The sequence below is a fragment of the Mesocricetus auratus genome, unplaced genomic scaffold, assembly GCF_017639785.1.
Source record: "Mesocricetus auratus isolate SY011 unplaced genomic scaffold, BCM_Maur_2.0 Super-Scaffold_100676, whole genome shotgun sequence".
Lineage (NCBI taxonomy): Eukaryota > Metazoa > Chordata > Mammalia > Rodentia > Cricetidae > Mesocricetus > Mesocricetus auratus.
Window position 1 is genome coordinate 27,120,281 of NW_024429266.1, and position 23,818 is coordinate 27,144,098.

Consider the following 23,818-nt stretch of genomic DNA (forward strand, 5'->3'; position numbering starts at 1 on the left):
AGAAGAAGAAGAAGAAGGAGGAGGAGGAGGAGGAGGAGGAGGAGGAGGAGGAGGAGGAGGAGGAGGAGGAGGAGGAGAAGGAGGAGGGGAGGAGGAGGGGGAGGGGAGGAGGAGGGGGAGGGAGAGGGGGAGGAGGAGGAAATAAAAGAACCAAATTCTCTATGTCTGTATTTATTATTTTTATAAATAAAAAAGTATGTATTTAAGAGTTGCCTAACAAAACTCACCTACACATATACATTGAGTTCTCACTATTTACAAAGCAGAATGCCAGGTGCCTTGAACACTGGAGATAGTCAATAAACCCTTCCTGATGATTTGTTATCTCTTCCTCTGTGGGTTTTTTTTTCAGAAATTGGGGTGGGAAAGGTTTTGCTAACCATAAGAAGAACTGCAATAGCTCTTGCATTATTCACTCTCTTGAGATACTGGAAAACATTCTGTATTTGAAGGTTTGATGATCCAAGACACAGAAGTCCATGTGCTGTGACAAGGAAGTAAATTCCCTTTAAATAGCATAGCTAGATCAAGTGAGTAGATTAGGGATAACCCAGTCAATATGAAGATACAATAGCTACTGTCAAGGCTGATCCCCTGCTTTCTACCAGAATGCAGTTTCCTTTATTCTCATGTTAGGGAAGAATCCATGATGTCAGCCTGTGCCTTCAAAGCAGGCAGACTTTCAGATAACCTGAGAGAGGAACCCTAGAGATTCCATGTGAACATTCTGTAAAGAGCTTAAACTATTTTATAAAGATGGTTGTAGGTTGAGGACAGGAAAAATGATCTCTTTTGGCAGAGAATCCGGTGACTCTGAAATATATAATCAGCCTTTTCCTCATCAGCTATGATTATGGCTTGATGCACATACATATTAAACATCGTATTAGATTTGTGCCAAGTTCTTACTTAAGAGCTGGGATTGGTTGGTTGAAGGATGCTCACTCTTACTCCAGAGGTAGCCATAGTGATGGCTTTTCATCTTCAGCTCCATTATCTTATCCCTCACTTTCTAGAGAAGATGAAGGAAGAAGATTTTGCTTATGTTTCTACAGAACTGGTGAGATCCTGGAGGCAGACCATTTTCTGTGTAGGACTATCTTTGTAGATTCAAGACTTACTGCAAGCACAGTTTTTCCATAGAAATAGGAATGACTTCCTAAGTGAGTCTGGGGGAGGTAGACCATGCTGTCATTGCTATGAATGCTGTCCTCTTTTTTTCCTTCCATCACTAAAATGTTCAGGATGTCTTAGGATCATGGTGTCCCTGGTATATCCATATATTTTAGCTATTGAAAATACAAAGGGACTGGGGATACAGCCTACGATGCAATCAAGAAGACCTGAGTTAGATCTCAGAACCCATCTCAGAAAGCCACTCATGGGAGTGATCTATGAGAGTTATTGATGGGAGTGATCTTGCAGTCCCAGCATAGAGGATCAAGGTGCAGGAGGATCTTTGAGGCTTGCTGGCTAGACAATCCAGCCTACTCAGTGAGCATCATTCTAATGGGGGAACCTGTCTCAGTACAGAAGGTGTCTGGTTCCTGAGGAATGCCCTCTGGTCTATATATATACACACACACACACACACACACACACAGAGGTACACATACATGTACCCATGTAAATCTTCACACACACACACACACACACACACACACACACACACACACACACACAGGAAGACACTGAAGAAAGGAAACCCAGAACAGAGTCCCTCCACAGGGAATAAGAGTGGATCTAAATAACATTATAATTCTCTTGATTACATTTTGTATTTACAGATTTGAGCAAAGATACAGCTTTGAAAGTGTTGTTCTTTTCTGATTACACAAATAAATCACACAGATTGCTATGAAGATGTGTAATGTATTAGCCTCTGAAGGGAGAAAAAAGTTGTGATGAATTGGGGTCATCTCTCTTTTTTATCTCTGCCCATATGATCTTGACATTAAATTGGGCTTGTGGGTGTGTGGAATGTTTAATTCTTCTGAAGAGTGGATTAAAGGATGATAGGGGCTGGATTCTTGAAAGTAATGGAAGTGAGGAAGCTAAGCCATTACAGATTCTTTGTGTTCTACACAGATCTTGAAAACATGCAATGAAACAAGGAATTCAGAATCAGGAATTCAATGTGATTCAATGGGGACACAACAACGTAACTTGGTTTGGTGGGATCTGGCCTAGCTGCTTTTCTTTGGATGCTGTCTTGGTATGGTGTACATAGCACTTGAATAGTGAGTTTAACCTGTGGAGTCAGCTATTCCCAGCCTGTAAGACTAGTCTGGATCATCACTGACTGTGTTACTGTTAAACAACTTAATCTATCTGAGCTCCATTGTCTTCTGCAAGTAAGATGACCTAACTTCCATGGTGCATATGTACATCAAATTAGATATGAATACAGACAAAAGTCAATAAAACAGGTAAGACTCTTGTTTTCATGGGACTTCATAGGGATAGTGAGAAACACACACAGGTGCACACACATGTGTGCGCATGTGTACCTCTCAATAACAAGGTTTCAGAAAGTGATGAATGTTACACAGAAAACGAGAGAGCAGTGGGATAGGGTAGAGATGGGGATCAGAATCAAGGTGCAACATTCTATTTTAAGTAGAGTAGAATCAGGATTGCATTCTCTGGGAAGAACCAGGGTACCAGAATGAAGTGAGAGTGATCATAAAGATATTTCTAGAAATCAAGTATTGTGGAGACAACTGTAATCCTACTACTTGTAAAGACAAGGCAAGCTGATTACATCAAGTTAAAAGTCATATATCTAGTGAGTTTTAGGCTAACTTGGGTTACAGAGTAAGACCTTGTCTCAAAAAGGAATTACCCAAAGGAAAAAGGGTATCTTTATTAAACCTTTCTAGGCAGAGGAAGAATCTGCAGAGGGCCACCAAGTTGGACGCTTGGTAGGCAAAGCACGAAGGTCCACTCATAGTGGAATTAGAGACCATTACAAAGGTTTTATATTTCAAAAGTATCCTTCTGCAGCTAAGAAGCAAGGAGGACCCTAAGAGAGACATACATGGTTCCCTGGAGAAGGGGAAAGGAACAAGATCTCCTGGGCTAATTGGGAGCATGTGGGGAGGGGAGAGGAAGTTAGGAGAAAGAGAAGGGGAGAAAAGGAGGGGAGAGGAGGACATGAGGGAGCAGGAAGATTGAGTCAGGGGAAGAATAGAGGAGAGCAAGAAAAGAGACACATTAATAGAGGGAGCCATTATAGGTTTAAGGAGAAATCTGGTACTAGGGAAATGTTCAGAAATCTACAAGGATGACTCCAACTAACAATCTAAGCAATAGTGGAGAGATTACCTTAAATGCCCTTCTCTGATAATGAGATTGATGACTGCCTTATATGCCATCCTAGAGCCTTCATCCAGTAACTGATGAAAGCAGAAGCAGATACCCATAGCTAAATAGTGAGCTGAACTCCTGGAATCCAGTTGCAGAGAGGGAGGAGTGATGAGCAAAGGGGTCAAGACCAGGTTAGAGAAATCCACAGAAACATCTGACTTATACAGGGGGAAGCTAATGTACCCTACCGATAGCTGGGAAACCAGCATAGGATTGGTCCAGACACCCTGAACACGGATGCCAGTTTGGCGGTCTGGGCAATCTGTGGCGCCTCTGGTATTGGATCAGTATTTATCCCTAGTACACGAATGGATTTTGAGAACCCACTCCACATAGAGGGATACTCTCTGAGCCTAGATACACAGGGGGTGGGAGGGGTGGCGGTAGGGGTGGTAGGTCCTGCTCCAAATGGTATGACAGACTTTGAAGATCCCCCATGAAGGCCTCACCCTCCCTGGGGAGCAGAAAAGGGATGGGATAGGGGGTTGGTGGGGTCAGGGGAGGATGGGAGGAAGAGGGGACTGGGATTGACATGTAAAACAAGTTTGTTTCGAATTTAAATAAAAAAGAAACCAGTTTCCCCTTTCAACATCTACTCCTGCTTATAATAAAACAACCAAAGCTTTAAAAAAAGTATCCTTTTGCTAATCCTGCAAGTGATGGAAACAGCGATCCCAGTTAGGCTATTAAAATAACCCAGGTAAGAAATGGTCATGGATGGAGTGCTTAGCAGGAGACAGACTCAGAAATAATCATATTCTGGACTTGTTTTTGTCCATAATTTAAATATACTTTGTTGAAATATGACATACAGAGCACAAGGTTCACTCACTTTAAATGATGAATAATGTGTCAGCAAGTTTTGTTTTCATCATGCCAAAAATTTAGTGAATTCCCATATGCACTTAATTCCTGCCTTTGCTTCCTGTCCCAGACAAGCACCAATCTCTAGATTTTCCTTTCCTGGGCATTACATATAGATGACTCTGTTGAGTCTTCCTTTTTCACTCAGCATTACATCTTTTGAGGTTTAGCCAAGTTGTAGCGTGTGGTCACCTACTTTTACTTGTACTTAGTCTGAATAGTATTCAATTGCATGTCTATACTAAATTTGTTTAGCTGTTCATTAATTGATCAACATTTGGACTCTCTTACTCCATGCCTAGTACGACCTTTTCATGGTCTCAGTAGAGGTCTCAATTCTTGAATGTCTTACTTTTAAAATTCTTACTGTGACTTGGCATTTGCTCCACTCCAAATCCACTCTAAGATTTATCAGTGCTTTCATATCTGTTAAATGATACTCAGTTTCTTTTGGAACGTGTGAAACATACACACACACACACACACACACACACACACACACACAAGTACACACAAACACCCACAAAGTGGTCCTTCAGAGTACTCACAAAGCAACATTTTCCCTCAGAATTCTCTTCCTGTGACTTTGAACTTCCTTTCTTAAGTAATATCACATCACAGAAGAGGGATGGAAAACCACAGATAACTGATCTTCTCCTTTCTGATGTTGCATTCTCTGTCATCTCAGACAGAGTCAAGTGTTTAGATCTGGTACTGTTTCAGTAGATTGAGGCTGCCTCTTGATCCCACCCATGAATATAGCACCTGGGACTGTTGCAAAGCCCTCTCCACAATGATCTCTGCAGCTCTCCAAGGGTCCTTTGCAGCACTCTGAAAGCCCAGTGTATGTCTTACTGTGGCCTTTGTTCTGCAGAAACGCAGCTGCTCTGTGGCCAGTCACAAGGATGATCCCATTGACTCCACTAAGTATGCTCTGGCCTGAGGGCTGCTTTCTTCTGCTAGCCCTGTCACCTCACGGTATAAATCTCTGAAGGTGATGTACCTGGACCTGTGAAGTCTTTGGGCATGGAAATAAGGATACACACTCCTCTAGGATATACTTAGTTATGTCCTGGAATGTTCAAGCAAAGCCTACTGGGCAATACGTTCACATACACATAGCCTACCTTAATATCTTTTTTTGCTGCTGTGACCAAATGCCCGAGAGAACCAATTAAAAGGAGAAAGGGTTTATTTTTGTACATGGTTTCTGAGTTATTAGTCCATGGGTGCTTGGCTTCACACACTTGGGTAGAGCATCAAAATGGCAGAAGCTTGTGCAGGGGTGATCCTTACTCTCTTGAGGGTGGTAGCAGAGTAAAGAACATTGAGGTAGAGGTCAGTTTGAGATATGGTTCCAAGGACATTCCTCTAGTGGTCCATTTCCTCTCTCAAGGTTTTACCTTCTAACTTCTACCACCTCCTAGAACTGTCAAATACTAAGAATCTTTCAAGGGATTAATCCACTGATCAAAAGCCCCATGATCTAATTGTCTCTAGAGGTGTCATCACCAACTCCATTGCCTTTCCTAATACCTTAGGGATTTCTTAATTCAATCAAGCTGACAACCAAAATTGATCACCTTGGTGTCCCTTTCCTACTATGTGTGTAACAGGGCTGTGGAGTCAAGACAGTTTCCAAGTGTCAGTCATCACAAAAAAGTATGGAAGCCATGGTTCCTTTCCCTCCACTCTGGTTCAGTCCTTTGCTTCAATTTCAGATTCTCTTGCATGACTCTGCTATTTCATGTTGCTAGCTGACTTCAGTGCCAATCGTACAACCTCCAAAGAAAATGTACAGACAGCCTGTTAGCAAGCTTTGCATGTGTCTCAATGCAATGTCACTGAGGAACACAGTAAGTTGTCCCTTCCGTTTCTCATTTTTTCTATTTTAGTCTTCCTTCAGGTTGGCATTGTCCCAAATCACTGGATATACATTTTTTTTGTGGGGGAGACATGAGAGTGCCGCCTCCACAAAGTGCCTTTGCCAGATACACAATTCTGCCTCTGTTACATAAGACCAGGTGTTGCCATTTGACCCAAGCACAAACCCACAAGACAATAAGAAACATTTGAATACTAGCATAAAACCCTTTACAGGGAATGGGCAGAGCCTAGGGATATTTCATTTTATTGAATTGGGATAAGTTATTCAGTATGATGCAAATCAAACTGCTTACACTATTAGTTATTATTTATCACATGCCTCAGTGGTCCTGTATAGCCCCCAAGGTTTATGGTGTGTGTGTGTGTGTGTGTGTGTGTGTGTGTGTGTGTGTGCATGATGAGTGTACATGTATGGGGTTAACTCACCAGTGTGTGTGCATGTAGAGGTCAGAGGTCAATATTGTCTTCCTTCCTTGTCTTTCTCCACCTTATTTTTGAGCCAGGTTCTCTCACAGATGTCTACAGATTTCTTCCTTTTCCTAAGACACTAAAGTTAAAAGTATCATTATAATAGTGATAGAGAGCACACAACAGTTAAAAAATCCTATAATTCTACATCCATAGACATCAAAGAGTTGCTACTATTTCTGTGTTGCCATCCTACTATACCTCTGAGATTCTTAAAAATAGAATTAAGATCTTACTCCAGTAGTGCTCCCTTGTCTATGGAGAAATGTTCCAAGAGAGCTAACTAGTAGATGGCCAAACCTCAGATACTTCTGATAAGGGATGTCCTTCTATATGCTGTGAATATATGTTTCTCTTGTTGATTGTTGAATAAAGCTGTTTCAGTCAGATGTAGCCAGGCGGGAGGTATAGACAGGGCTACCAGACTTGAATAATTCTGGGAAGAGGAACACAGAGAGGAGACACCAGGGAGATGCCATGTAGTCATCAAAGGAGTAACACACTGGAGCATTATGGGTAAGTCACAGCCTTGTGGCAATACATATGGGTTAATAATTAAGAGAGAGAGAGCTAGCCGATAAGAGGCCTGAGCCATCGGCCAAGCAGTTTATAATTACTATAAGCTTCTGTCTATTTATTTGGGGGGACTAAATGGCTGCAGGACCAAGCTGGAAAGAAACTCCAACTACATAATGCTGAATCCTGTACACAACCATTGGCATCTGGCAGAGTAGTGTATACGGTGTGAACTCACTCACAGAACAAAAGGTTAATTCATGTCCAAGGCAGGATGGAGTGGGAGGGCATGAATTTCATCAAGATATTCACAATGATATGCAATTTCAAACTTGTGAATTGTTTATTTTTAGAATTTTTCCATTTTTTAAACCATGGTTTGCTGAAGGTAATTGAATCTGCAGAAAGAAAAAGGAGACTACTGAAAATTTTCTAATTATTCTAAAAATAATGAATTATGACTACGCATTTCCTTAAGATCTTGTTATTGTTTTTATTGAATAATTGCAAAGACAGAAAAGTATGATTATAATATAAGGAGTGCAGAGCCGTTACTGTCACTCTTCTCTTGGATGGAACCCTGGAGTACCTTTTAGAAACTGACTCCCACCTAATGTACAGCCTGACCTACAGCCATGAGGAAAATAAAAACAATAAAACAAAACCTGTGAGTTAATGTTTTTCAACTCCTGTCCTTCCTCAATGTAATGTAAGCCTTTTGCCTTCACTCTGTGTGAGTAAGTGGGCAGTTGCTGTGATTGGTAGGGTCTCTATGACCCTGGGATATTGGGGAAGGGAACAAATCATAAATGTCACTCAATAAGTCTGATTTTAGTGAGATTTCTATCTCTATCCAGAATGTCTACAAAGTGATTCATGGCTCACCTAAACTGGCTTGTCTGACTCCTATTTTAAGAGACTTTAGAAAAGGGGATTTATGGTGACACTGTCTACTTGTTTTCCAGGTTGGTATTGACAGTGATTTTCTGAGAGCCTCGAGTTCTGCTGCTGTTTATTCCACTGGGGGGCCTTTGGCTTCCTCGTGTTAGGATCCCTGCATGTCGGAAATTAGCTAACCAGTTTTATTTTGGGAAGAGATTTATGCACAAAAATCTGGTGTAATAAGAAACCATTCATGGGAATTTTCCTCAAAGCCATATAGTTACTTTTGGAAATTATATACTAATTATACTAATGCCAATAGGTTTATTGGTAATAAAGGCATCCTGCATACCAATTTCTTGAATGCCCATGGTCCCACTGGTCCTTGACATTTTGCTATTTTAACAGTTTCTCTGTACTTAGCTAGGGAACAGAAATGTCAAATTAAGCACTGTAGGTACAATTATTCATTTGGTTCAGCAGGAGCTGAGGCAAATTGTGCATTGACAATCTGATAGGTAAAGCCGGCTGCCCTTCTGAGATTTACTGCCCAATTCTGAAGCTCAAATTGTATTGGGTCAAGTTTGTACCAAGTTCACTTTGGTAATAATAGGAACATGTCCACACTGATGTTGCTCTTCTTGTGACATGAAGTTTTCCTTGTATTTTCCATTCCCTGCCAACTCTCAGGCCTCTCACAAACCAAACTCAGGTAAGGTATGTGCACACTAAGGCCCCAGAGATGGTGCTATCCATGTTCAGTCCTCAAGCCTGCAGCACACACAGTTGGTGAGTTTGCTGTCATTTGACTGATCTCTCTCTCTCTCTCTCTCTCTCTCTCTCTCTCTCACACACACACACACACACACACACACACACACACACACACACAGAGAGAGAGAGAGAGAGAGAGAGAGAGAGAGAGAGAGAGAGAGAGGTGCATCTTAGTGCCCCCACCCAGGAAAGTATGTAATTAACAACTGTCTCTGCTTTACAATTCTCTACTTAATGGTAATTCCAAGGACACCTCACCAGTATCAGATAACATTTTCTGTAATCAGCGTGGGCTACCCTTCCTTCCTGCTGCAGTTCCCACCAGTAGTGAAGGCTACATTTTTGAGACCTGTGAGTACAGCTGACTCACCAGGAAAAGGCACTGTCCAGACCTTCCTTCACAGGGCGTCCTTTGTTCCACACAAATCACTATGCAACATTCAGGGATTGAGCCCCTGGGACTCTTTCTTTCTGAGGTCCAAAGTTATTCTGCTGTTTTGTGCCTCATTAGGTGTCCCAGAATTTGTACTTGGGGCCATCTACATATTGTAACACTTCTCAAAAGAGCAACCAGGAAACTCTTCTCAATTTCCAATATCCAGTTCATATCTCAGGTCCTTCAGGAGTCTTCTCTTGTAACTCTAAAGGCAGCCGTCTGTTTTCACTTAAAATTATAATACTCATCTCCAGCAGTGATTATGCAAAGATTTTTCTTTCTCTTTCCATGAATCTATGCAGAACATTACAGAAATGGATTTTGTTCTCTTTACATTCAGATTAGCATTGACTTGTCCACAAATAATCTAGTGTTGCATTTTAAAAACAAATTTACTCATGTTTTCTCAGAGAGTTGGAGAAAACAACCTCAGGCTGTAGGAAGAGTATATGTGAACACCTCCCCCCACACACACTTTCCCTCATATCATTGTAAGCTGAAAAGCAATATTTTTGCAGGCATCTTCCATATAGTTCTATCAGCATAGAGTCCAGTGGTGCCTATACTGTATGCTGACCTAATTCCAAAAATATAATGAAGATATGAAAAGGAAATTAAAAAATCTAAACATAATTTCCTACTGAGCATCTATCTCTCCTGAAGATGCCATTGGGAAACAATTTCATGAAAGTCATTGATGGGTTAGCGCAAAGAGTGGATGCTTCCATCTTTTCTTTGTTAGTAATCCCTGGCAAGAGTCCAACTCGCTCCACCAGAAGTTCATTGCATTTCTAAAAATGCATGTGCACATCCCTGAAGATGAAGAGACCAGCAAGACCTGCTATGAGGTTCCATTTGACGGTCTCAGAATGTATCAGGTGCAGACGCTTGTTAGACATAGACTAGAGCAGAGAAACCATCCTTTTCTTAAATACGCCCGTATAAAGGACGTTCTTGATAAGATACCACAGTTGGAAGAAGAAAATAACACTACAGTAGTGTTAGTTGGCCTGGAAGTAAGCTTCAGTTACTCAAGCCAACACATTCAACAACAGAGACAAAAAGGAATCAGTGGCTGTTCATGGTAGTTAGGGAGCAACAACGTACAGACTGCTGGATTCAGACATCTATTAAAACCTAGGATCTGGGGGAGAGGGGAGATGGGGGTGAGAGGGAGGGGAAACTGTGGTCAGGATGTATTGTATGGGAGAAGAAATTATTTTCAATAATAAAAAACCTAATTGAGCAATACTGTTTGCACAGGTCTTGCATAAGACACACAAATGCACACATAGATGTCTAAACAAAGACCTTCTGAGAACAAAAGCACTATTCATAATTGTGGTGTGACAAAGGAGGTATGATCTGAACATAGGCTGCTTTAGTCTTTCAGAACCACCAAAGGGACTAGAAAGAATTTATAAACTAAAATGCAAAAGTCTCGGTGAACACTTAAGCACGAGCTTCACCTGCAGACTCTTCCCATCCACAGAAAGTAAAACAGAGTGTCTCCAGAGTTATCCCACAGACTCATCTGACCCTCTAGACCTCACCTTTTGTGAATTCCCTGAACTGGGCTTTGCTATTCCCAGATCTGGAGTAACACTCACTTGCTCTTCTCCTGGTGGGAAAGGTGTTTTATAAAGATGGTAAAATTTCCTTGATGAGGACAGAATTGGTTGGGTGTGCTTCTTTTCAGGAGGCTTTGGATTTGTGCATGACTCTGGGAACTGAATTTACATTTAAGTGACTTTCTATAAGCCATTTTCTAACGTCATATGTGTGCTTTCTGTATAGTAGCACTTATATACTCGTTGTAGAAAAAAAGAAAATACAAAAGGATGTATTAAAGAAGATGATATAATCTGTAAACTCAGTATCTAGTGAGGAAATGAATTTCTGAAGACATTGGATACATATTAGTAAGCCCAAGATATTGGTATATTTCCACATGTGAATTTTAGATAGCTAAGACTAGGCTGTATATGTGGTTTTCCTCCTTGTATCTGAAGTCATTATATTTTAATTTTGTAATGCTCAATTATGGAACCTCATGGTTGTTTATGGTTGGTCTTATACAGATATATATCATTGATTTGATCTATGGAACAGTCCTGTGAAGTAGGCACATTTATCATTTTACATATGTAGAAACTGGGGTAAGTTAGATTGCATGTGGCCTTGCTTAAGATTTCATTACAAGTAAACACAGATATGGCATTTGAACTAAGTCCGAGTAATACAGTAGCTTGAGTACTTAAGTTTTAGGCAGTGTTGTCTGACTTCAGTTACAAAGGCAGACTCTATTGCATTTCTTATTTTTTAAGCCATGAATTCATACAAAGAACAGAGGGTTTATACAATGATTGTATTGGCCTCCCGTACTCTTATTCTCTTAAATGTGCATAACAATAAATTCGTTAAGTTTTTAAGAGTCTAACCATAGATCCAAAGATATCTCAACCCTCATCAGAGACGCTTCCATTTATTCAGAACATGTTGATTATACAGCAACCCACAACTGGTCAACATATCAAGAATAAATATGAAGACCATGTAGTGTTCATCTCTAAATTTGACAGCTTTATCAGAAGAGGGTGGAAAGATTATAAGAGCCAGTGGTAATGGACATGTGTAGCAAAACAGTATTTGCAGGGCATGATAGTGCTGCTGCATACAAGAACTCATACCAATTCTGACTGTATGCAGAAGGCTTGCCAAGACTAACACAGCTGAACTCACAGTCTGGATGGGAGGGAGCTCTTGAAATCCCTCCCTTAGCCCTAGTGTGAAACTATTGCAAATGGTGGCTGCAGGGGTGGGGGGAGTAAGTTTTCTTTAGAGATTCAACCCTGGAGAGGCAACACTCGTGCCAGTAAGTCTCCATATGCCCCTGCACATACAGTAGCAATAAAGGACTAACTGGGCTTAAGAAAAGAGCACGTGGAGTGGGGGAGGAATAGTGGTGAAGGGAAAGAGGAGGAATTGGAGGGGAGGGAAAGGAGGGTGGATTCAATCAGAAAGCATGCATGAGATTTTCAAACGATAAACAAAAAAGGAAGCAACGATCAGGAAGGACTTAAAGAGAAATGCACAAATATGGCGTGTGCTGCTGTTATACCTGGACAGAGTCGACTGCTGGACCTGATAGCATTTGGTTAAACCCTATGTCTGTCTTGTACTGACGCTCACACATATGAGTAGATCTTCCAATAGGAACAGCATATTGTCATCCTTCTGCCTTGTGAGCCTCATAAAGCACCACTTTCTGAGTTTACTCAAATGGACACTTGTGCCCTGTACTGTGAGAGATCATGCAACAGGAGAAAGCTGAAATAATGGGCTCACAGATCGTGAGGCAGATCGTGATTCACTGAGCACCCCCCAGCACAGTACACCTAGGTTATAGCCTCCATGGCTACACATTCAGTTGGCTCATGCCCCCATCTGCACGCACCTTAACTACTGATCCATTTGATTTATACCAGGAGTGATCTGGTTTGTGGTTCCTCACCCTTTAAGCATGTGTGCTGCCTGCAGAGCCACTTGGGGGCAGCACCTGCTCACTGCCACGGCAGCTGGGGCCCACCACTGTGTGCTGTCTCCTAACAGGCCTCTTCATTCTCTCATAGCTGCAGATCCCGGGGTTGTCAACTCGTATTGCCAACCAAGCTTCTTCTCCCAAATGAAGGCTTCTCTACACTGTCTTTTATTTCATTCCTGCACACTGAACAACACTACCTTATTATGGGAATAGCTTCTTTGGCCTCTGGGTAATTCTGTCTCTGTTGTAAGAAGACTGTACTATGGTCTGGGTTGGAGGCAGGTGCCTTGCTGCCTGCCATCCCTTATCTCAATTCCTTTTCCATCCTCTTAGAATCTCTTCCTTCATGAAAGCCAACTCATGGGGAAGGAGGATGTCAGCTAGCTGCCAATCCTGCACTTCTGACAGATGTATTTATTGATTGAATCTTTAGTGCAGAAACTATCTCCCTACCTAGGGCTTCAATGAAAGTTTTGAGCATTACTCTTTTCCCACACGGTTTCCTTAGAGCAGATCTCTAAAGCCTAAAGGACAAAGGATGATGGTTTTAAAGTTGCGATGTGTATTATTAACAAGTTGATTCCAAAAGTTGCATTGATTTGTACTTCAGCAATCAGTGACAATTCTTGAATTTGTTCCTTGGATTTCTACATTCTGAACTGCATAGTACTTTACCTATCTATCTAGACATCATGGTGTGTGTGTGTATGTGTGTGTGTGTGTGAGAGAGAGACAGAGACAGAGACAGAGAACATGCCTGATGTATTTGCTCAGTTAACTGTAATTATCATAATTGCAACTGTAGAATGAATGAAAGGCTTTCTTTCAGAGACTGAATGAGCACATCACTAAGGGATAGGTTTATCTGTAACTGACTCTAAGTCTAGAGTACTAGTGGCTCGAACTTATACTTCATTTTTTCTCCTTGGCAGTATAAATCAGAGGCCACTCAGGCCAAGGCCAATGTGAAATCCCTGGAACCCAGGGTTTTCATTTTCTATTTCAGGGACATTTTCCAGAGGCTGCATATCCAATCTCAAAATGAAGTAGTCTTTGGAGGCTCAACCTCACAGGAGTTTGAGGAAGGCAGTCTTTGTTTCAAGTGATCATTTCTCAACTAAAAACGAGGAAAGCTAAATAAAGAACAGGTAGAAAGGAAAAAATAGAAGCATCTATTCTAGAACCATGGAAGCACAAGATGTGATATCTGTTCTTAAATTACTCACGGTTTCCTTTTTTCCTGGAGTGCCTATGTTCCCCATTTATATAGTAAACACAATGGTGTGGATGATGGGCTACTTTTCCCTTTCCTTTAATTATAGTCTGCTTTTTCATTGACATAGATTATAATTTCAAGATGCTTAAAATTCATCAAATGATTGTAAGTTCTCACGCCCTCCAGTTGCACACCCTATGTGGTGATCAATTGATCTTAGAATAAACACTCCAAGGCAGCTGGTGAGTTGTGAAGCTGGGAGTTTGCTTCATCACCTTTCTATGACAAAAGAAGAATGAGAGTGCACCAAAATCTCAGGAAGCAAAGAAAGAAGCAAAGAGATGAGGAATGGAAGACAGGCGGTCTCCATGCAGGGAGCAAAGAATGAAAGAGGATATTCTCCATGAAAAACATCTCAGTTATAATAATTTAACTTTCATTTCCCAAGTCATAGATGCAAATATGGACAGCCAATGGAGTTTTTAATGGAAAGATACACACCAGTGACTTTATAACTCAAGAATTCAACCCCAAGTGCACAACTAGCAGACAGTTACTACAATATGATTTCCCTAGTTATTGTCCAATTGAATAAAGACTAGTACAAGTTTAATAGATTAGCACCATATGCATAAAATAGGTTTAGATCCCAGGAGTCTTGAGTTCTTGCTCAACAACCATAGTTATTGGAGAAGGTCTTTCTGCTGCATGATTATTTGGGTCAAACTTTCTGGTCAAATTCCACATCCATCTTCGTGGAGCTTTCTCACCTCTTACCTGAGCTACATAGACAAGCAACATGCCTTCCTCAGAAGCATCTTCTGAATGAGGTACCCTGTGTATAGTTGATTCTCAGTTTGCATGTATCTATTGATTGATGACTTTTACCTACGTGCCTGATTGCATGTGCTACTGTACCTTTAAAAATCTGTATACCATTTATCACCACACAAAGTAAAAGCAGAAAATAATAGGTGTTGGTCAGGGTGTGGAGAAAATGGAAAGCTTCCATTGCTGGTGGGAATGTAAAATGATTTGACTCCCATGGGAAATAGTTTGGCAGTTTCACAAAGAGCTAACCATAGAATTACCATAGGATCCAGGAAGTGCACCTGAAAAAAGGAATGAAAACAAAATTCAAACTGATGCTCACAGGCCGATGTTCACCATAGCATATTTATAAAAATCCCAAGTAAAAACAATTCAGATACCTAGCAACCAAAGAATGGAGAAACAATGAAAACAGTACGCTAAGTACAGTAAATTCAGACAGAGTGTAACGGATCATATTAGTCTGTTTCTATGAAATAGCTAGACCAAGCAAGTTCACAGAAACAGAAAGTAGGTTAGAGGTGTCTAGGGTTAAAGGGAGGAGGAACTAGGTAGGTTAAATGCAATAAATTGGTAGTTTTTCTTTGGGTTACAGTGAAAGGTTAAGGGAAAAGATCATGGTGCTGTTTGCATAATTATTGAATACAATTAATGGCATTGATTTATACATTAACAGTAGCTATAAATTTGTTATATATATTACCACAAAATTATCTTCCTTGGTCCTTTAAAATATTTATTTATGTTTCTATGCCTGTGAGTTATGTGTACTTGTATGCGCATGCCTGCAAGCACACCTGTGGAGGCCAGAAGCCTCCTCTATCACCCTCCTCCTATCTTTGTAGTAAGTACTCATGAGACCTGGGGGCTAGCTAGGAAGCCATCAGGATCTAGGAATTCTCCTGTCTCTGCTCCCACTACCTTCAAAGCTGGGGTTGCCAGTTCGTATGAGATGCCTGGCTTGTTGTATCGGCGGCACTGGGATTTGAACTCTGACCCCTATGTTTGTGCAGTGGGCACAAATGCTCTTAATCACTGAGCCATCTCCCTACCCTCCACTGATCTTTCACATGTAAATGGGATTCCATTGAATAATTTATAATGAATTGTCCCACTGTCTCATTTAGTACTGGTGGTCTTTTGAACTCACTCCTTCCAGACAGACCACCCAACCCTGCTTTGATGCTGATGAACCTGTTTAGAGAGTCCACATCCTAAGCTGAAGAGACCCCTACAAAGCCCTTACATTCTTAGCTCAACCTTTGTATGCCGATCCTTTTGAGGATTCAATGCCCAGAAAACTCTACCAAGGTCAACTGATCTTTACAAGTGACCCTGCTATAATTATAGCTTCTGATTAGGAATGGTCACCACTCCACCACTCACTGGAGTATTTGAAGATCTGGCTGAACATTTCTTAATTAAGGAGTGTGGAATCAATCCACAGAAGCCCAGGAAAAGATTTAATACCAGAGTAAAAGTGTTCTTATTTAAGAAGAAGAGATGTACAAAAAGGAAATGCTCAAGACAATCAAAGACTTGAATCTATGACTCCCAAAACTGTGACAAAAAGTAAGATATCCAGGAAAACAGGAACTTAAGACACCCTGTAAGGTCTATGGCATTGCAAATCATTGGGGGTCAATTTTATTTTATTTACCTTCACAGTAAGTGGAGAAGAGGTGATGGAAAGCATTTTATCCCACATTTTATAGTTCATCTGAGAAGGTTAAGTGCTTGGCTAAGGTCATATTGCCATAGGGACCAGCCTGAAAATAGAACTCAGGTGTCTGACTGTAGGCCAGGGCTCGTTCCATGATGGTGCATCTGGCCGCTTCTAGGAGACAGAATCTAATGATGCCCAGGAAATGCCACACATAAAATGGCTGTTTCTATTCTAAGCCTCAGGTGGGGGCAGTGGCGGCCAGGGGCATGTGTAGGGATGCCATCCTGGATTTGGAGTTCTTTTTTGTGCCTGTGCCACTCCAACTGGCAAAAACAAGGCATAGCTGAAGATTAAATGTCCTGAACATTATTAGCCCATTAGATGTCTTGACACCTACTTCTAGAACCCTGCTCCATTTAAAGCCCTCAAGCTCTGCTGGTCAAGTTTCTAAAATGCTCTTGGAGCATTGTCTTCTGTCTTACTGTAATTCTGCAGAGAGAAAATACTCTCATCTACTTGGGGAAAGAAAAGAAAGTCTTTTTACTCCAGGGCTCAAGTTTCTAAGGGGAGAAAAAAATCCCTTTAGCATCCTACCCCTGCCCTGGGTGACCAGCTTGTCCCAGTCTGCCCATGACATTCCAGGCTGAAGGTCCCATGTCCTCTCCTTAATCCAGGGTAAATTGGGCAGCCCTGATTTTCTGTACCAGGTCCAAGTTCTCCCCATCTGACCCTGCTGGGATAGAAAGCTGAGAACAGCAAATGGCAGTCCTTAGTTCTTAACAGAGGGAAATGCCATTTAAAAATTCAAATTACTTAATGGTTTATTAGTGTGTGTGTGTGTGTGTGTGTGTGTGTGTGTGTATGCCACAGTACAGACGTAGACGAGAGGACAATTTGTGGGAGTCGGATCTTCCTATGTGAGTCCCAGCAATAAAACTCAGGTTTGTCAGGCTTTGTGGCAACTCTGTTTATTGCTGAGCAATCGCCTTGGTCTGAAAAAGCATTTTCATGGTGCTTCCTACCTAGGCACAATGGTATTGATTAGGAATTCCTTCCTTCTCCCTGGAGGGGATAAATCACACATCTGTGGTTTGATCCACATCCTTTCCTCTGTAGGTCAAGAATGGAGGTGACAGGCTTCTTGGGGGTGAGATTCCCAGTTCCCTAGGAATGGAAGGAAGCAGTTGAGGCTGACTGGAGATGAGAGGAGACGGTAGTGCCACTTATTTTTGTTAGCATGAAATTGGAACTGGCCTGTTGCCCCAGGGAAAACTCTCCAGGTTTCCACTGAACTTTCTAGAACAGCTAGGAGAGAATTAACCTACAAGGTCAGTCAGTAAGTGAAGTGAGGTAACTAAGAGGATCCAGCATAAACCAGTTTGTCTTTCATTTTTCTTTGCAAAGTAGGTTTGATGCTCTTGGCTGGCTTGAACCCAGCCTGTCACAGCAGGTTACAGGAAGCTCTGCGTTAGCAGAGGTCAAGGTACTGCCATGCCAAGTGTGGCTGTTTTCTTAGGAAGATGAGTTCGCTGTCCATGGTGAGATGTGTTCCATCTTGCCACCAGGCGTTTCCTGCTCTGGCTTCACCACTTCAGGACATGACCACTTGATAGCTCCTGGCGGTTGTGGGGAGCAATCTAGTTCAGCTTTCACTGTCTCGGAGGGAGTTTCCATCCCAATGCCCAAGGTGAGCTCTCTCTCCGCTGTGCGTGCCAGGGTTATGTAAACTGCAGCTGCTGCTGCGCAGCGGCTGCGCAGAGCTGCGGGGTGGCGGCACAGTGCTGCAGAGGCTGCAGTGCTGCAGTGCAGACGTTCCGGAAGCCCGCGGCAGGCGCCCACCAAGAGAGTGATGGAGCCCGGGGCACTAATGTTCAGGCATGGGGATGGGGTGGACTGCCTTGTTAGGGTTTGCTGTGACAATGGGAGGGGTGGCAGAGTGTGGGAGAGTGTTGAGGACTCAGTTGAGTATATTCTGCAGGAAGAACTGGGCTAGGTCCTTCAGGGCGCGCTGCTGCCCTCTAGGGCTCAGAGCATAATGACAAGAAATAGGACAAGGTCCCTGGTAACAAAGCCTCAGCAGAAAGGCAAAGCTGTGTGTTTGTGTTTTTCTGGAGGTTAGCACACCTATTGCCTCTTTCCCTGAAGTTGCTTTTCTGTTTTAGGGGAACAAGGGTGGATCATTTCGTCTGGTCTCTGAAAATCCGATGGGGTTTTCAGTAGGGAAGAGGCTATCTTGTACACCTCAGCGTTTATCCTAATCAATATAGCTGCTCTCTTTTTAACATGGCAGAGAAAGCTTTCAGTTAAAATTACAGCCCTGGCAACAGCAATTCTCATGGCCCTGGCTTGCTTGATATTGGGCAAGTGGCTTGACTTACTCACCCTCATCTGTGAAATGACCTTTTATCTTTTTCTGGCACTTTCTTTTAAGAAAATGGAACTGAGTTGCTACAGTGACTAACTATTGATGCAATATAATAGCTGCCAATATTAAGTGGAAAATTTGTGTTAAGACACCCATTTTAACACGGTAAAATCATGACTCACATACAAATGTATCATGACTACACGTCAGAGACTTTACATAGCCCATTAAATAATTAGGGAATGAGCAGGATGCCAAATGAGTTCAAAGAGAATTGTGAAGAACACACATGCACACACATGAACACACACGCGCACACACACATGTACACACGTGCGCACACACACACTCACGCACACACGCACCCCATATTGGGATAAAGAAGAAGGTTTGAAATTGCTTTTGTATTTTCAAAAGATAAAATCAAATCTGTACTAGATAAAATATGCATTTTATAGATGAAAGTCATTTGCTTTGCCTTAACTTAACTTCTAGTTCTTCAGAGTTGTAAGATTAATAATTAAATCATAGCAGCCGGGGTGCACAGCCTGTAGAATCAGTCCCAGGGAAACCTCCTGGCCAGTGCCCACTCTGCCACTGAACAGATCTTTGTTGTTGATGAGCTGGAAGACAACATGGCTTTGGATGTGGAGATGGGGAGACTGTCAAAGTCAAAACCCTGCTGATGGCACGGCTGGAGGAGAACCTGTACTCGTGGTGTTGTTCCCTTAAGAAACACTTTGGGCGTCTAGGAGCAACCCTACCATGCTTACGATGTGAGACACTGTAGAAAGCGCTTCAGTTGGGCTTTGCTGACTGGCTTAGAGAGATGCTGCTGTCTGTTTATGTCTCTGCAAGCATTGCAGCCGCCAGAGAGATCACAGGTGTTGGGGGATCCAAGTGCAAGGGAGACTTAGATCCCAGATAGATGGACGAGTGCTAAGCCAGTGGGTCCCCAAATAACGTAGCTTCTTCTTTGAGTCCCTGAGCCATATTTATGCTAACATATCTAACATATCCAGTCTCTGTTGTGAAGACCCTGAGCTGTTCTCATGCCAACACATTCGATTTCCATCCCCTGAGTATTTATACTAACACCTTCAGTCTCTGTCACGGAATGGCAGAAAATTGCTGTGACTTTGCATACCGCATTGGCAACAATTGTGACTACAAGAGATGCTGAGAATCAGACCAATTAAGACCCTTGGGGAAGTTTTCTGCTAGCTTTAAAAACCAAGCCACAGTCACACCGAGTGTCACTTACAGACCGAGGAGCCTGATGACGTTCAAACAATCCATGGATTAAACTCTTCCTTTCCTTCCTTGTTTTGAGAGAAGAACAGCAAGTTTCTCAGCATCACCATGGGGAGGACCAGAGAAGAGGATTTAGCAGATAGGTTGCAGCACTGGGTAATGTGATGGAGTTGGGGGAGACCAAGGAGGAGTAAAAGAGAACATACTGTGATAAATCAAATATGATTTATGTGTGGACTGGCAAAGCTATCTCTTTTCCTTGCTTGGGTCACATAATTAAGTCTAATTAATGGAAACTGATCCTAGAGGGAGTTCAGAGCCTATTTTTGGTTGTCATTATCCAAAGGCAGCAATCAAAATGCAGATGAGCTCTCTCTTCTTATCCCAGGAGAGACACAGGCTCCTTGCTAATGAAAGGAAAATGGTGAATGGATACTTCTCATGCCTTCCTTGCCTTTGATGGCTTCTTAGAGCTGCAGTACAGGTATAGAGGGCTGGCAGACATTTCATGTTCTGAAACAATGCCACCCACTATTGACTGCCTTTTTCCAAGACAGTCTGAGTACTGCCCTAATGTTGTCTTCTCATGCTGCTTGGGGAGAGGCAGGGGGCCAAGGACTTGTTCCTTTCTTTCTCCTTTAGCCCTAACCTGACAAAAGCTAAGTGGCTTTCCCAGAGTGTGCCTGGCCACGGAGATCTTTCACCAGAAAGGGCACTTCAGGGCATACAGTTTGGCAACATTAGCGATCCATTCTCATTCTGACCTTCAGCCTCAATAATTAGAGCCTTCTTGTCTAACTGAACAAGAAAGATCTGGGGCAGTGTGGGACAGAATTAGAAATAACCCACCAGGAGGTCCAAAGTCACCCCAGTGCAGACAGCCTTGAGCTGTAGCTCAATGGAGAAGACCAACCTGCTGGAGGCAGACAGAGGCATCCTGAGCTGTGTGCTTGCTTACTTGTTTTTTAGATAGAAAAAATGGCTCCCAACAAATTCTCTGACACACAAATCATCTCTGGATGAAATGGAAGCACACCCCTTCCCCAGCAGGGGCGATAAATTAACCTGCAGTTGCAACTACTGCGGGGTCACAGTCTCCATCCAGTCTGTCTCGGGAGAGTTCCCTCCCGGCTCCGTGCCAGCACTGCTATATTTAGCTCTTCCAGCATGTGCACTGTCTATATTTAGTGCCTAAAAGTCAGAGTTCAGCATATGATTCATTGAGTTATCTGTCATCCCTCCATTCCATTCACACGTGTAGAAAAACCCTCTTTGGGATGTGGGGTGGTGGTGGTGATGGTGGTGGAAGCCATTCTAAGAATGAAGGGTTGAACTCATAGGCCAAATGGGGTTTCCTGATGCCCCTGGTATGCAGCGAGGGCCTGAGAGTGCCAGACCCCGAGCCAAGAGCCAGGGCACGGGTGTGGCTCCAGAGGGAAAAGGGAGGATGGAGGGCAGATGGAAAGCTCAGAAGTGGACAGCAGATCCTGCTGTACCCATGTGATCCCCATTGACATTGCAGAAAAGTGGTCATGACTCAGTAAGTCTCCTACTTAGATGTTACCTTTTGGTGGAATATTTCCATGAGACACCTCAAATAAACTAGGAGCCCCCCCACTGTAGAGTTTCCCTCCCTGACTCTCCACACCAGCTCCCTGTCAAACTTCAGTGTGCAAACAGATGACTGGGGACATAACTAAAATTCACGTTCCAGCTTGGTGTCCCTGGCTTAGCCCCCTGGTTCTGCCTTTCCAATGAGCTCACAGGGGATTCCCAGGCTGCAGGCTGAGCCGGTCGTTCTGCTGTCATTGCCTGGTTATGTGCTGACTTCTGTCTTAGAGCATAAGGTGGTGGTTTTCAACTTGTGGGTCGCTCATAAGGTGATAATTTTTGACCCCCTTGGGTCAAATAACTTTCATGGCAGGGGACACACACATATATATCAGGTATCCTGAATATCAGATATTTACATTATGATTCATAACAGTAGCAAAATTACAGTTATGAAGTAGCAATGAAAATAAGCTTATGATTGAGGGTTGCCACAACATGAGGAACTGTATTAAAGGGTCTCCGCATTAGGAAGGTTGAGGACCACTGGAAGGGAAGCCTGGGGGATGAATTGAGGTAGAATTCATGCCAGGATTCTTGACTGGTAGAGTGGAGTCTTCAGGGGATGAAAGTGTGAGTTGACTGGTGACAGCATTCCTGAATAGCTGCTGAGTGTTCTTCATTTCCAAGTCCTCCGCTACTGCCGTCAGACCTGCAGGCCGGTGTGACTGTGTGTCTAAAGGGAAACCATCCTGGCACAAGACGTGGGTTCCTAGACGTCAGTTCAGGTCCTGAACTGCTCTTACCTTTCCATCTGTAGACCTTTTCTTCAGAATAAGCACTGCTGCATAGACGCCCCACCCGGAGCCGGAGGTGAGGTGAAGAGGCCGACATTTTCCTACACCTGTAGAATAACCCACGAGAATGTTGCCTGAGTCTACAAAAGAGTCAGTATAATAGAACACTGGCAATAGAGTGGGCCAAAAGGAAACCCACCATCCAGTTAAGGAAGAGGTAGTGACTGTCACTGAGGAGTCATGGGGAAGGTAGCTGTCTTTCAACATTCAGACCACCAGAGGCCAGGCCCTCATTTGGGTTGGCTATTATGGGAACACAAAAGTGTGGGGGAATTTCTGAGAACAACAGACAGAATGATGGTGTTTCTTCACCTTTGCTGTTCTAAGCACCCAACTGGAAACCGCTATAACTCTAGCTCTAGGGGATCTTTTGGCCTCTTTGGGTACCCACAATTATGTATAGACACACACACACACACACACACACACACACACACACACACACGCACGCACGCACGCACGCTTACATCCATGCTTAAAAGTAAAATTTTGGGGCTGGAGATGTGGCTCAGTAGCTAAATGCACTTAAGTCTCTTCCAGAGGACCAGGATTTGATTCTCTGAACGCATATGGAGGCTTACAAATATCTGTAATTTCAGTTACAAACACTCTCTTCTGGTCTCCTTGGGTACTAGGCACACACAGTGGTGCCCAGACATACAAGCTCATATACATAAAATAAATGTTTTTCATAAACAAACAGTTTCAAAGTTTATTTTAAAATATAAATATTTCCTGGTACTTAACATGTCAGGAAAATAGTATATTGATTATATTATAGATGTTATATTTTTATTTTTTGAGTAATACAGAGTAAAAATATTTACACACCTACTTCTTTTACATCCACAGATTATCACTCTTATTTGTATGGCTTTAAAAATTATAGTACAAAATCTGTGCATTAAGAATTGTGGAAGAAGGTTCCATTCAAAACAATATTTTTTTAAAAAATAGAGTCCTTAAAATTAAATGGACAGAATTATTGCTCCAGAAAGTCTGTGGCATGTGAATATAGTACCTAAGGATGACTTAGCAGACAGGTTCTTTTGAGGACCAATAGCCTTGTAGTTACATTATGACACTTCTAGTGCCTTCTAAGTGACTAAAACAAGATTACCTTATTTCTTATCATTAAACATTAGTAAGTGTTGTAGTATCAAAATTATTATTTATGAAAATAAGCTTACGTTTGCTTCCCTTTACAGAGAACATTTAAGTAAACTGCCAGGCTGCCCTATTCAAACCCAGACAGCATAGCTGGCCTGGACACGAAGTGTGACCTGTGGCTCTGTTGCTTCATAGCAGGACATGCTATGTATCCAGTACACTTCCCTT

At 42.4% G+C, this 23,818-nt stretch overlaps 1 protein-coding gene and 1 long non-coding RNA gene across 2 annotated transcripts in view; one reads left to right on the plus strand and one right to left on the minus strand.

Annotated features, from left to right (window-relative positions):
- Window positions 1–14,466: 14,466 nt before the first annotated feature.
- On the minus strand, window positions 14,467–20,280 carry LOC121136740. The gene is made up of 3 exons (XR_005873836.1): window positions 20,083–20,280; window positions 17,476–17,617; window positions 14,467–15,068 (listed from the first exon to the last, which is right to left on the minus strand). It is a non-coding gene; the product is annotated as an uncharacterized LOC121136740 (long non-coding RNA).
- LOC110339217 (peflin-like) overlaps window positions 17,942–23,818 on the plus strand; it is a 147,789-nt gene continuing 141,912 nt past the window's right edge. The window contains 1 exon segment of the mRNA XM_040737723.1: window positions 17,942–18,140. The gene's annotated coding sequence lies outside the window, so the exon portion shown is untranslated.